The sequence below is a fragment of the Giraffa tippelskirchi genome, chromosome 6 (genome assembly GCF_054371585.1).
Source record: "Giraffa tippelskirchi isolate mGirTip1 chromosome 6, T2T-mGirTip1v1.2.pri, whole genome shotgun sequence".
In the NCBI taxonomy this organism is placed as follows: Eukaryota; Metazoa; Chordata; class Mammalia; order Artiodactyla; family Giraffidae; genus Giraffa; species Giraffa tippelskirchi.
Window position 1 is genome coordinate 65,998,681 of NC_137280.1, and position 13,666 is coordinate 66,012,346.

Genomic DNA, 13,666 nt, shown 5'->3' on the forward strand with positions numbered 1-13,666 from the left:
ATTTACATGCTTCAATGCCATTCTCCCATATCATCTCACCCTCACTCTCTCCCATAGAGTCCAAAATACAGTTCTATACATCTGTGTCTCTTTTGCTGTCTCACATACAGAGTTATCTTTACCGATTTACTAAATTCCATATATATGCGTTAGTATACTGTATTGGTGTTTTTCTTTCTGGCTTACTTCACTCTGTATAATAGGCTCCAGTTTCATCCACCTCATTAGAACTGTCATTCCTCATTTTTAAAGACAGCATAGGCTTATATCAACTGAGTATTCTATTGTTTATAACCATTCATGAGATTCATCAAGGATCATTTAAGCTGTGATTCCATCATTCTTCATACATGATTCCCCTGTCCATAAGAGAGACTTGTATCTAGGTAGTCAGATGTCTCCTACTTGTCTATTGATTCCGTGTAGTCTTGAGGGCAGGGAGTGTATTTTTCTACATCTTCTTCCCAGACCTAGCACGGTGCCTGACTTACAGTAAGCAAGCAATAAAGGCTTATGGAAAGAATAATCCAGCTAACCGATCATTCAGGTACATATACAGGACCTTAAGGAAATTAAGCAGAATTATAAAAAGCAGTGCTCATGATAAGGACTTGGAGCAAAACATACCAGTGGTTGCCAGGGAGCCCAAGCACATCAAATTTCTCAGGGGGCCTTATCAGTAGTGAATGAGCTGACCCAAAAAATTACCTTCTCTCTTTGATGATGTGATAATGTCTATTTCTATTAATAACTAAGTAGCCTAGAACAGGAATTCCTTTTCTGAATACAGCTCAGTCAGGGACAGTTGAGGTTCCCATTGGTATCTCTGACTCAAGTTCCTTTCCAGCGAAGGTGACTGGCTAAAATGTTCTCCCTGGGTATACCCACGGACCACTACAGATTTGTCTCTGTACCAATCTCCCTACCTCCTCACTTGCATCCCTACCCCACTGTGAGCTTCTGAAGACAGGAATCAGATCAGCTCCACTCCATTTCCCCAATACTGAGCACAGTGCCTGAAACCGAATACCAGGAGTTCAAATTTAAACTCAGTCTATATGATTCCAAGCCCTGGCATCTTCCATGTATTCAACAAAAATTGGTTGAAGTTCTGCTTATATACATGGCTATATGCTACCTGACAGGGACACAGGGCAAGCAAGATAGAAGAAACATTCAGGAGGCAGCCGTCACAACATCTAGGGTACTTTAATAAAGTCTTGGAGACTTAGTCTGAGCGATTTTGTAAGTGGCCCAACAATCATGCTACAACAACAACCTGACTTAGACTCCATTTAACTGGAAAATAATAGGCCCCAACTCCTCAACTAAATGTCTAGAAGAAGCAGCTTCCTCAAAGAGCCTGAACACTTTGGTGGCAATAGAAAAACAGGCTCTGATTCTTGCTCTTACCTGGAGCTTTTTGAGCTGTAGCATCTGCCAACCAGGAATCAATAGGTGTGATCATGACACACTGGGTGAGGCTAAGAAGGTTAAACCTGACTTACTGATCACCATGATTAATTGGAGGTGGTCCCCTCAAGTTTGTACTGTCATCCTTCAGGCTGACGCCCTGTGCAAATCAGACACATTTGAATAAGCAGCTCGAATTCCCTTTGACACAGAGAATCCCCAGAAACACAGAAAGGGGTCAATGTGTGACCCCAAAAGGCAAAAATTCTCTAAGTGAAAGGCAGTACTCATGATCAGAGGGGGTTTAATCAGCCACGTTTGGAGAAGCAAATGATTAAATCTATAAAAGCTGCCTGGGTGCCATTTCCTCCCGGAACTGCCCCTTGCTCTTCAGCTACTCAACCCTTCAATGCTTTCTTCTTACCCTACTTTCTCGGTGTCCTTTGTAGCTAACTAACAGCCGATATCTAGGGGCTCTAAAAGTGTCTGTTCCAGCCTGGACTTTGTCCCAGGATCGTATTACTGTGACTGAGGCTCAGTTTAGTCATGTAAAGAACAGAGATCAAAATGCCAGTGTATCAGTTTCCTAGGGCAGCCGTACAAAGTACCATAAACTGGGTGGCTTATAAAAAGAAGTTTGTTGTCTCATAGGTCTGGAGGCAGAAGTCCAAGATCAAGCAATCAGTGGGGTTGGTCTCTTCCTGAGGGCTGTGAGACTCTCTCTTTCATGACATTTTTTTTTAATAGCCATTTCTTTTTGGCTCTGCTGGGTCTCCACTGCCGCATGGGCTTTTTCTCTAGCTGTGCCAGGCAGGGACTGTTCTCCAGTTGTGATTCACAGGCTTCTTATTGCGATGACACCTCTTGATGTGGAGAATGGGCTCTAGGGCATGCAGGCTTCAGCAGTTGCAGCTCCCAGGCTCTAGAGCAGAGGCTCAATGGTTGTAGCTCACGAGTCTGGTTGCTTCACAACATGTGGGATCCTCCCAGACCAGGGATTGAACTCCTGCCTCCTGCATTGGCGGGCAGATTCTTCACCATTGAGCCACCAGGGAAGGTCCCACACCTCTCTTTTAGCTTCTGGCAGCCTCAGTCTTCCCTTGGTTTGTGGGTGGCTATCTTCTCTGTGTGTCTTCACATTGTCTTCTCTCTTACATGTCCATCTCCAAATTTTCTCTTTTTATAAGTATACTGATCATAACAGATTAGAGCCCACCCTAAGGATATCATCTTAACTTGACCATCCCTGGTAAAGACCCTATGCTAAATTAGGTATAGTCCAATGTTTGGGTTACATCGTTAATGTTTTCAAAGAAAACAGTGAACATGTTTGTAATCACCCCTTTTTTAACTTCTAATAAGCATCAAAAGGCCAAAATCACCTTCAGAAAGTGTAGCTGATTTTCCTCAAAGGGTCCTTTTGGCATATCTAGCCATATATAAAGGAACAGTTTGTAAAGATTTATCAATATCTAATTACTCAACAAACACATTGCAAACATCCCATGGTCGGGAATTGAATTTGTTCAATGTATGCTTAAATTAATATTTTAATATCATTTAATGTAAATGGTAATCTCATAAATATTAATCCAAGCCAAATATTAACTAATTTATGCAACTTGACTTGCTGGGAAGAAGCAATGGCTTGTGATTGCTTAGTACAGTTGAAATATTTATGTATCATGTGTTACCTGGAGAATTGAAGCATTCTGCATTCTGCAGGGCTGGTCCTGCAATTAAAGATGTGCTAATAACATTACGTGTGTTGAAGGAATAAGAGGGGCGATAGGAAGGATGTTCTATTCAGTGCCCTTGCCACCTGGCCTCAGATTCTCCTTCAGCCAAAATGAGACTTGACTTCACATCACAGCTCCTTGATATTTGCTCCAGTCCCTAGCTTTGCCTGTGGGAAGTCATAATAGCAAGATTTTCCTTATAATTTTAACATACCAAGGAGAAGACCAAAAGCACTCTGTACTTTCTGTTAATTAAGTACATTTTATCTTACATCATGATTTTATGCACATCTACTAGTAGATGTTTGCCTACAGCAAAAACTCATTAGCTGATGTTTACACCTTTAGGCAAGGCACTACACCAACAATATGAAATAGAAATTATCCAATAGTTTAGTCAAACTGGTACCATGTGCCAATGAGGTAATAGGAATACATAGCTGGAAAAATGTCTACTGCGCTACAGTAATAACTCATGAGTGTAAGGGATGCAATGAACACCTTAAGTTATCAGAAGGAAGAAATGCATTGTGAACATTCTTGGGTAATTAAAACCTAGTCCAGTGATGCTGTGGAGGCACCAAAGTGGCCTCTGGCCAGGACCCCATATTCCTGTTCTTGTAAGATCCTCCAACAAGAGGATTCTTCCAGTTAGAGGAACAAGGCTAATGCTTGGCTCAACACAGGGCTTTTATTTAGCCAAATGAGACGAGAGGTAAATTGCCAGAGAAACAAAAGGGTTTTGTTTGCAGATTGCAAAGAGAATTGATGCTTTTGAACTGTAGTGCTGGAGAAGACTCCTGAGAGTCCCTTGGACAGCAAGGTGATCAAACCAGTCCATCCTAAAGGATATCAACCCTGAATATTCATTGGAAGGACTGATGCTCAAGCTGAAGCTCCAATACATTGGCCACCTGATGGGAAGAGCCACCTCATTGGAAAAGATCCTGATGCTGGGAAAGATCGAAGGCAGGAGGAGAAGGGGGTGACAAAGGATGAGATGGTTGGATGGCATCACTGACTCAATGGACATCAGTTTGAGCAAAGTCTGGGAGATAGTGAAGGACAGGGAAGCCTGGCGTGCTGCGGTCCATGGGGTCGCAAAGAGCTGGACACAATTGAGTGACCAAACAACAAAGAGAAAGAAAGAGTAGTTGCTAGGGAAAACATTAGAAATGAGAAGAGAGATTTCTTGATAGATCTTTTTTACTCACATATATAATCGTCATAACTGACATATAACTTTAGTTACAGGTGTATAACATGATGATTCAATATTTGTAAATATTATAAAATAAATCAAGCTACCCTCCATCTCAGGTAGATATTTTGATGGATTTTGCTGTGCGCTCTGATGAAACCCACAGAATATTCAGTATTTTGCCTCTTTTTCTAGCCATTAGTGCTGACGTGCAGTCCTCCTCTTTTTTCAGGCACAATGAAGACTGAACTTCCTGACTCTGTGTGTCTGGCTAAGGTCACTTATTTACTGTAACAAAGTCCCACAAATTTGGGTGGCTTAAAATGGCAGAAATTTTCTATCTCACAGTTCTGGAAGCTACAAGTTCAAAATCAAGGTGTCAGCAAGGCCCTGCTCCCTCTGAAATCTTCCCATAACAAGAGGAGAAAACACACACACACAGGAAGGAGGAGGCCAGGTGATGGCGATGGAGGAGGCCAGGTGATGGCGATGGAGGAGGCCAGGTGATGGCGATGGAGGAGGCCAGGTGATGATGGTTACAGTGTTGCAGCTGCAAGCCGAGGATTTCCTGCATTTCAACACAGACGAGCGGCATCCCAATGTATCCAAACGACCAAAGGCTAGAAAGAGGCAAGAAAGGATTCTCCCCCAAAGATTTCATTATATAGAACTGTGCTGAGGGGGCTTCCCTGGTGGTCCAGTGGTTAAGAATCCACCTTGCAATGCAGGAGACACAGGTCCAATCCCCGGTCAGAGAACTAAGATCTCACACGCTGGGGGGCAACCAAGGCCGTGTAGCACAACTACGGAGCCCACCCGCTCTAGAGCCCAAGAATCACAACTAGAGATGCCTGCACACTGCAGTGGAAGACCCTGCTTGCTGCAGGGAAGATCCCATGTACTGCAACTAAGACCTGATGCAGACAAATAAATAAATGTGTGTGTTAGTCACTCAGTCGTGTCCAACTCCTTGCAACCCCGTGGACTGTAGCCTGCCAGGCTTCTCTGTCCATGGGATTTCCCAAGTAAGAATACTGGAGTGAGTTGCAATTTCCTTCTCCAGGGGATCTTCCCAACCAGGGATCGATCCCACATCTCTTGCGTCTTCTGCACTGGCAGGTGGACTCTTCACCACTGAGCTCTTGGACTTACAACAAATCCAAAAGAAGAGAGAGCTTCTCTTCACCCAACCAACGAATCCAGGGTTTCGCACTGAGTGGACCAATTTGGATTAAGTAACCATGTGTGGACCTACCATTTTGACCCTAGGAAAGCCCACCACTGCCTTGGTTACATGTCCTTCCTTCAACCAATCACAATGTGAAGATGTCGGTGGTATGACATTAGCACAGGAGGGATCATTGTTGCAGGCTCAAGTGTGGCCAATCTCACTATACCACACCAATGCTGCTAACGGAGAAAATAGAGAACAGGATACCAGGGAGGCAATGCTAATACAGACTATAGGAGGCTGTTGCTGTAGGGCAAGTAAGAGCTCAGAGGACTTGTACCATGGCAATCAGTAGTAACAGGGGCAAAAAGCATCAACATAGGTAAGAGTGACAGTGGGAGAGTTTATAGAAACACAGTAGGATTTGGTACCTGAGTAGATGCGGTGTTTGAGGAAGTAGGCGGGGTTGAAGAGTTTCAAGATTATGCCAGTGAGAGGCAATGACATTTACAGAGCTGAAGACTTCAGAAAGACACACAGATTACTAACAGAGTAAGTGTCTAAGTGCCATAGTTGAGATCACCATTTCCCATCCAATTGCTACACTGGTTTCTATAAATTATTAGAACTTGACAAGCAAGCTTTTTCTAGTCTCACAATTTTATGTTTCATGTTCCCTCTATCTTGCATGTTTTTTTCATGGTTCTTTGAATCACTGATCATTTTCCTGACCTATCTAAAGGAGAACATCCCCTGAATCATCTATAACAACAGTCTATTTATTAGAAAATATCTGGAAATACTAATGTTTATCTGCCCTGCCCCATGCTAGAATAAAAGTTCTATCAAGGCAGAATACTCTTAATGTCTTTTCCTTATATGAAGGACAGTCTGATAAAATAGGAGCACAAAAATATTTTTAAATGAATGAGTGAGACAATGAATCGATTGGGTATCAACAATCAAAAATATAAACCCTGGTCCGTGTCTTTCTGAAACTTACATTATAGAGAGAGCCAAAATGAACCATCAGGACCACAGAACATAAACTATATAGCCAGCTACATAGTGAATTCAGTATCATTCAAAAATACTTCTGTGTAGTAAATTCCCACCAGCCCCTCCCCTGTTAAAATAAATAAAAAGGCAAGGTGTAAAAATAGATCTTCTAGGACTTAAAGCCACAATCCTGAGCAATCTAGAGCCTCTTGTATTTTCACTTCCTTTGAAAGCACTTTCTCTTCAGCTTCTGTTGTTTCCTTCTGAATTTTCATCCTATTTTGATCCCAAATACTGTCTCCATTTGACAGAGGGGCATAGTCTTAGCTGTAGAGGGGAAATAGGACCTTGTAGAATGTGTGTAATAGTGATGTTCTCACGCTCAGTTCTGAATGGAGAACAGATTCCTGTGCATACTGGAAGCAAATACAGTCTTTTACAGTATCTACTATTAACACATAGGGCAGTAATCTGTGAATGGTTTCCATATGACTACAACATACAGTAAAAAGTGGGGACAGGTCTAGGTGGGAATGAGGAGGCCTGCATTGTCTCACAAAAAGGATCTTCTGAAATAGGTATGAGCATCCACATCTGACAGAAATGGAAACCGATCTTCAGAGAAGTTAAATCACTGCTTACATATACAGGTAATAAGTGCTGGATTTTGATTCCTATTACTGCTCTTTCTGATGCCACGTTCTTTCTCCCTGTTAAATCTCGCAGCAGGAGAATAGCATACATGATCATTCACTCCTCTGTTCACTGAATCTGTCTGAAACTGATCTAAGTTCTACCAGCCTCCTTACAGTTATGCATGCTTGATCCCTCACCTGCCAGACTAGTAACAAGTCATTTCCCTCGAGACTCCCTTCTTCCACTAAACTGCCTATATTGTCCAAAAATGTAGTGTTTTCAAAATTAGTTGTAGAGATCTGATGTATAGCATCATGCCTATAGTCAACAACACTGTATCATGCACTTTAAAGTTTGTTAAAAGGGTAGGTGTTGAGTGTTCTTGAATATTGAGTGTTCTTACTGTGAATAAAAAAGGGGGGACCTTCCCTAATGGCTCAGTGGTAAAGAATCTGCCTGCCAATGCAGGAAACATGGGTTCGATCCCTGATCCAGGAAGATCCCACATGCCCAGAGCAACTAAGCCCATGTGCCACAACTATAGAGCCTGTCCTCTAGAGCCTGGAGCTTCATCTGCTGAGCCCATGTGCCCTCGAGCCTGTACTCTGCAATGAGAGAAGCCACTGCAGTGAGAAGCCCATGCACCGCAACTAGAGAGTATCTCCCACTTGCTGCAACTAGAGGAAAGCCAGAGCAGCAACAAAACCCAGTAGAGCCAAAAATAAATAAATAAATCATTTTTTTTTAAAAGAGAGAGAGACACAGGAAACCTTTGGAGGTGGTGGATATGATGATTTCACAGGTGTATACCTATGTCCAAACTCATCAAATTGCAATATTAAATATTTGTACTTTTTGTGTATCAATTACACATCAGTAAAACTGTTAAAAATAAATTGTATCAGAGCAAGTGGTGTAACAAATTCCAACATGCTGCCACTGGCAAGACCTTATCATCCTAGGTTGATGTAATGGAATATTGGTCACCACAGCAATACTCTGTCACTAGTCAAGCTCCTTGCTCACAGCACTACTATTCTTCGAAAGAAAATGATCTCACTTCTCCAGGCTCCAGTATGAGCCAAAGAGATTCCAGGCTGAGACTAGTGTTCAGTTTTGTCACCATGTTCTGCTCCTGTTACCCAGAGCATGGCTTGTTGTGATGGCTGAATCCAGAAGAGATTCAGACACCTCTCACAGTGGAGGCAACCAGCTTACCTGCAAGGTGACTGAGATTCAGGCCAGCAGCAGGGGTCTTCCCATCCTTCAGAAGGATTTTATCTGGAGAAGTTTATTGCCTTTTCCTACATCTAGCTCTTCAGCAGGCCCATCCAGCTTCACTCTAATGATTCTCCCTTAATTAGGATCTCAGGGAGAAGGGACAGCTTTTGTTGTCCCTTCTCTTTTAAAAAGTCATGGGATCCTCATGCAAATGTATTCACCTCCTCTTCTGTCAAGTTCAGCTTTGCATATCATCGATCTAGAGAGTGACACTCTTGATAAAGTTATAAAAGTTGCTGTTATACATTATCTCAACACAATGGTTATGTCTCTCTCAGTGTACATTTGTATAAGTAAGTGGCCCCACTCAAATAAGCCTTCACAAGTAAGTCAGTTTCCTTCAGTTAAGATTTTAAAGCAGAAGCTGTGTTTTTGTTTGTTTTATTACAGATCAATAAACATTTAAATGGCATTTATGGAGCATTTGCTGAGTATCAGACTTTGAATATGATGTCCTAGTCTCTGCCTTCCAGAGCTCAGAGTTTAGTAAGTGGGTAAATAACTGTAGACCTCATTATAAGAAAACATAGTGAATACTATAAGAGAATAGCATATGCAATGCCATAGGTACAACATAGAGAAAGAAATTAATTTGTAAGAAATTAAGGGAGGACAGGGGCAGCAGTCAGGTTGATAAGAAGTCTAGGGGTCCCCAAGGAGAGAGGGGTCTGGAATTCTCAAGGAGGAGAAAAGGACAAACGTTTTTTTTCCTCTGCATTCCTTAGTCTTAGTCAATTACACAACTCAGCTTAAACTCTATATTAAGGATTATACAGGAGAAGGCAATAGCAACCCACTCCAGTACTCTTGCCTCGAGAATCCCATGGACGGAGGAGCCTGATGGGCTACAGTCTGTGGGGTCGCGAAGAGTCGGACACAACTGAAGCGACTTACCAGCAGCAGGGGCAGTAGACAGTGAAGAGGCAATGATTAAGAGTTGAAGACACTTGATCAAGAAGAGACAATAGCACAAATATTTGCAAAGGCAAGACAAATTCATATCCAATTTCAGTGGTCTTTTGCATGTGTAATTTGGCTACCCTACAACCCTCTGTTATTCAGTAAAACACCAATCTCAGTGTTGCTGTGAAAGTATTCTGTAGATGTGACTAAAGGCCATAGTCAGTTGACTTTGATTAAATTAAAATTTTCCTAGATTCAATTGGTTGAATGAAAAGCAGTCTGCAGCTGCCTTGAGAGAAGGGAAAATTTCACATATGGACAGAAGCTTCAGTCCACTTCCAAAAGTTCCAGTCTGCCCTCTCTGATGGCCTGCCTTGTGGACTTTGGACTTGCCTAGCCAGCACCTACAATCACATCAGTCAATTTACTGCAGTAAATCTCAAAATTTACTTCCCATTAGGTCTGTTTCTCTGGCTAAATTGACTGATACAAATTTTGGTACCTGAAAGTGGATTGCTCCTATAACAAGTACTTTAAAATATCAATGCGGATTTGGAATTTGATAATGGACAGAAGTTGGAATAATTTTGAGGAGCATCATAGAAAAAGCCCACATTGGCTTGAACAGACTGTTAGTAGAAATATGAATGTCCAAGACTCTGATTGAGACTTCCCTGATAGTCCAGTAGTTAAGAATCCACCTTGCAATGCAGGGGCCTTGGGTTCAATCCCTGGTCGGGGAACTAACATCCCACAGGCTGTGGAGCAACTGAATCCATGCACCACCAAGCACCTGCATGTGCCGCAGTTGAGGATCCCACGTGCCACAACTGAGACCCAAGACAGCCAAGTAAATGAATATTAAAAAAAAAAAAAAGGAACTGAAGAGCATGGTAGAAAAACACAAATTGCTAACGTGGGCAGGAAGCTACGTGTACAAGTAAATAAGCCAGTGCAAACAGAGCCAAGTTTTTATCAATACTAATATCTTAGATTGGGCTGCTCTAGTAAAATTATCATAGACTAAGTGGCTTAAAACAAGACGAAATTTATTCCTCACGACTCTGAAAGTCCAAGATCAAGTTGTCAGCCAATTTGGTTCCAGCCAATTTGGTTCACGATGAGGATCCTCCTCCTGGATTACAGGAAGATGCCTTCTTGCTATGCCCTCATATAAGAAAGAGGTCATCTTTGTTTTGTCTCTTCTTAGAAGGGCACTAGTTCTATTCATTAGGACTCCACGCTCATGAACTAATTACCTCCCAAAGGTCCCACTTCCAAATATCATCACATTTGGAAATTAGGCTGCAACATTTCAATTTCAGGGGTGAGTCACATTCAGTCCATAACACCAAGATATTGAGGGGTCTAATACTGGTAACTACTCTGAAGGAAAACCCTGGTGAACACCCCCCACTTTCAGTTTGTAAATGTGGAGGGTTACACCAAAGAACAAGGGCAAATACAAATTCAGATATAGCTGCCCAAACATTGCAACCAAGCCTTAAATGAGCCCCACTCATGAGTAGATTATGATAATTTTCTGCTACCATAGATGCTGATTAGAGAACAGAATGACCTCTCCCCACAAGAAACAGAACATCATTAAGACCCTCTACAAATTTCCTCATACTTTTCCCAGGCCTTTAATATAAAAATAACAAATATAACCAAAAAATAAGATGAACATAAAAAGATACAGAAATAAACCCATCAGTGACCCATCTTCACTTTCTAACACTGTAGAAAAAAACCACCCACATTCAGAGAGTCAAAGTAACATTTATTATCTCACAGTTTCTAAAGGTCAGAAGTCCGTGCACAGGACAGCTGGGTTCTCTGCTCAGTACCCCACAAGGATGAAATCAGTGAGGCCACAATCTTATCTGCAGCTTAGGATCCTCACCCAAGCCCCCTTGAATTGTTGAAAGAATTGAGGGTCTCATTTTCTTGTTGGCTGCTCAGCTCTTAGAAGCCACCCTCAGGTCCTCGCCATGTGACTGTCACACAAACTGGCGGCTTACTTCCTCAAAGACAGAGAGTGTCTCTTCCAGCTGCTATGAAGGAGTCTTATCACAAATCACTATGTCATCATGTCTGTTATTTAACATAACCTGATCAGGGAGTCATATCACACCATATTCACAGGAACCACTCACACTAAGAGGGAGGGGACCATGTACATAGGTGGAGGGAGGGGTGGAACTTGGTGTCCAACTTACGATTCTGCCTGCTGCATGACCCAAATATTGTTTTTAACTATGATTGACATCTTAAAAAATGAATAACAAAATGGACAATTCCATCGAGGAAATTAAACTAGCAAAAAATGCAAATATTGAACTGAGAAATGCAATAACTGAAATTAAGAACTCAATAGGTAGCCTTAGCAGCAAATTAGGTGCAGCAAAAGAAAGGATTAGTCAAACGGAAAATAGATTAGTAGAAAATATATAGGCTAAAGCACAGAGTTAAAAATATTGAAAATACATAAAGAGGATAAGATAAAATGATAGATATATCTATACATATTATATTCATTTATGTAAATGATGTGTATATATATATATGAATCATAAGGTATGAAGTTCTAATATATATATATAATTGTTCTAGAAAAGATGAAAGAATGAGGCAGACTGTTTAAAGAGAAAAGCAATGGCTGACAATTACCGAAAAAAAAGATAGTTAAACAACCAAGTATAATCAAAGCTATGGTTTTTTTCCAGTAGTCATATATAGATGTGAGAGGTGGATCATAAAGAAGGCTGAGTGCCAAAGAATTGATGCTTTTGAACTGTGGTGTTGGAGAAGACTCTTGAGAGTCCCTTGGACTGCAAGGAGATCCAACCAGTCCATCCTAAAGGAGATCAGTCCTGGATGTTCATTGGAAGGACTGATATTGAAGCTGGAACTCCAATACTTTGGCCACGTGATGTGAAGAGCCCACTCATTGGAAAAGACCCTGATGCTGGGAAGGATTGAAGGCAGGAGGAGAAGGGGACGACAGAGGATGAGATGGCTGGATGGCATCACCAACTCAATGCATATAAGTTTGGGCAAGCTCTGGGAGATGGTGAGGGAGAGGGAGGCCTGGCATGCTGCAGTCCAAGGGTCGCAAAGAGTCAGACACTACTCAGTGACTGAACACAACAAAACAACTCAAGCAGGATAAATATAAAATAAATCACACCGAAGCATATCATAGTCAAACAACTGAAAACCACATACACACTCACAAAATTAAAAGCAAAGAAAAAAAAACATTAACTTCAAATGAGAATAAGACTTAAGACTGACTTCTCAACAGAAACAATAGAAGCCATAAGACAATAGAAACTATCTGTGAAAATCTAGAAGACAAATAACACAAATGTAGAACTCTGGGCTCAGAGAAAATATCCTTCAAAGTGAAGGTAACATAAAGGCATTTCCAGACAAGCAGAAACAAATAATTTTTATCTAGCATATATTGAGAAAAAGAAATTTTTAGGCAGAATGAAAATGATCCCAGTTGGAAACACAGAAATGGGAGCAGAAATGAAGAATAATAGGAATGGCAAATATGTTGGCAAAACTAAATGAATATAGACAACACAAAAAAAATTAAAATTTTATGGGCTTAACTGTATAAAGCAAAACTTTATAGAAAAAGGAAAAACAGAAAAATAATCACAATGGAAAAAGAACGTGATGTATAAGACCTCTCCAATCTGAGTCTCTCTTCCCTGACTGTAACTCTTCATTTGTCTACCATGGGGAATTACATGACCCATCGCTCCCCATTTGTACATGTTGGTTTTTAACCTTTCTTGGCTTTTACATGCCACTACTTCTCTTCATAGCCTTTAAGTAAGCACTGACTGCCCTTAGACTATGTTGTCTTCAAGGCCCAACTCAAATATCACCTCTACCATGGAGCCTTCCCAGAGTCCACTGAGAATATGGAATTCCTCCCAAACTCAGAAACATAATCAAGACCCTTGGTGTTTTCTAGCTTATATTGTAATTATTTTTTTCTCATGTCTTAATGCCTCCTTTTACTAAGGTAGGGCTTCCACATGCTTTAACCTTGTGAGGGTTATGCCTGACAAAACACCATGCAGAACATAATGGGAGCCCAACTGATACCCATTATATAAGTGAGTGATAAATTTTCCCATTCACCTTTCTCCCCAAAGTCTCATCCATTTCCAAAGCATGAGAAAGAGAGAATTAGAGATCTGTCTCTGGAGGAAATGAGCCTCCTTTCAGGCAAGAGTTCCTGGCCCCAGAAGCACCTAGAACTTTTGCAGCTGACTGCCCTTTAAAAAGGGATCCCCG